Source organism: Trypanosoma cruzi (genome assembly GCF_000209065.1).
Source record: "Trypanosoma cruzi strain CL Brener chromosome Unknown tcruzi_1047053399205, whole genome shotgun sequence".
Taxonomy (NCBI): domain Eukaryota; phylum Euglenozoa; class Kinetoplastea; order Trypanosomatida; family Trypanosomatidae; genus Trypanosoma; species Trypanosoma cruzi.
In genome coordinates, this window is record NW_915839.1 from 1 (window position 1) to 1,622 (window position 1,622).

General features: G+C 56.4%; 2 non-coding genes across 2 annotated transcripts, besides 1 other annotated feature; both read left to right on the forward strand.

Moving 5' to 3' along the window:
* Nucleotides 1-713: 713 nt before the first annotated feature.
* Nucleotides 714-752: a microsatellite.
* Nucleotides 753-1,460: 708 nt separating this feature from the next.
* On the forward strand, nucleotides 1,461-1,537 carry Tc00.1047053399205.10. The gene has a single exon (XR_008253910.1). It is a non-coding gene; the product is annotated as an H/ACA snoRNA, TC6C1H2 (small nucleolar RNA).
* A 40-nt stretch (nucleotides 1,538-1,577) lies between these two features.
* On the forward strand, nucleotides 1,578-1,619 carry Tc00.1047053399205.20. Its single transcript, XR_008253911.1, has one exon. It is a non-coding gene; the product is annotated as a C/D small nucleolar RNA (snoRNA), TB6C1C3, 3' partial (small nucleolar RNA).
* The last annotated feature ends 3 nt before the right edge of the window (nucleotides 1,620-1,622 follow it).

Genomic DNA, 1,622 nt, shown 5'->3' on the forward strand with positions numbered 1-1,622 from the left:
GCCGATGAGCTGGGGCAGCGGAGCCGGCTGCGCGCTGCTGACCGACAAGTGCGTGACGGACGGTGCCACGCTGTACCCTGATATGTTCTGCACCGACTCGAGCGACGCCACTCTGCGGTGCACGTCTGATCGCCAGTCGCTGGGGACCTGCGCAATTTACCAGGACGATAACATCCCACCGGAGTTCCAGTACTTCGCCACCAAGCAGGGCTCCAGGCGAGGGGCCATGATGGAGTACTGCCCCTTCATCGCGCCAATGAATGGCACTGGATGCATGGATGGCGACGAGGCCATCATGCCTGGGAGCGTTGTTGGCCCGTCCTCGCGCTGCTTGACTGGGGAGAACCTCCGGATGGGCAGTACGGTTGTTGGTGACGTGTGCGTGCAGTTGAGGTGTGGTGAGGGCACGCTAAGTGTGCGGTACAGGGGCAGCGAGGAGTGGCATCCCTGTGCACCGGGTCAGACGCTGACGCCCCCGGCGCCATTCACGGCGGGCAGCATAAGATGCCCCTTGTTCAGCGATGTCTGCCTCACCATGTTGAAGCACAGTGATGCGAGCAGCGCTCTGGCGGTCACTTCTGCGCCGCTTCTTCTCCTCCTCATTGTGATCGGCACGGTGATTGTCGCACCCTGACCCGTACCTGTTGCCGACACCGCACCTCCCCTGCTCCATGGGCCTCGCTTGGAATCCTCTTGCTATAGGAGCTCAGACATTTTCTTTTTTTTTTTCTTTTTTTCTTTTTTTGTTTTTTATAATATGATGTTTTTTATTGCTTTGTTTTCTGTCGCGGTGAGCCAAAGTCTTTTCGCTCTCTCCCGGCTACAAGAGTGCCTGTGACTTCTCATTGGCCTCACCGCCCGGCGGAGGACATTGTGTAAGGTGTGTGTAGGACGTTTGCTTTGGAAATGACCGGTGCTGAAGTCATGCATCCCCTCTGGCTGTGGTGCATCTGTGTGTTCGGAGGCGTGTTGGCGGAGCGACAGCGCAGGGAACTGACTTCTTCCCCATTTCCCAATATTTTTCCTTTACTATTATTATTGCGCACTGCGACATCCCGTGAAAACGCGCCGAGGGTTTTGAAAGAAGCCTTTTTTTGTTGATGGCGGAGGCGCCTGATAATAGGTTTTTCTTTTTTTCTCTTTTCTGGACGGGCACCGAATGGATGTGCGGGTGTTTTACTTCCTTCTTGTTGGGCTCACTGGGGATGTGTCAGCGCTCTGTGGCGGTAGTTGTGTTGTGTTTTTGGAGTGGAGGCGGGTCTAGCCCGATTGCCTGTTTCTTCTTTTTGTTGCCTCTCTTGTTGCTTAGGATGTTTTACTCGGCTGCCCTCTCGCGGGATGGACCGGCCGTTCGTTTTTTCTTACCCCACTGCCACCACCACCTCTGCGGTGTGAGTGCTGCCCCAGATCCCACGGCCATTGCGCGGAGGGGAAGGAGCGCTGTGCGTGCGTGAGTGGAGCGTGCTCCGTGGGTGAGGCGGCGGCCGTATATCATCATTTCTGTGCCGTGACTGTCTCAATCGGGCCCGCAAGAGCAGCACCGACGGCGTGAAACGCGCAGGGCGACTGACGACTTCATGATGCGATCAATCGAGGCATTTGTATGACCGTGACGATGAATT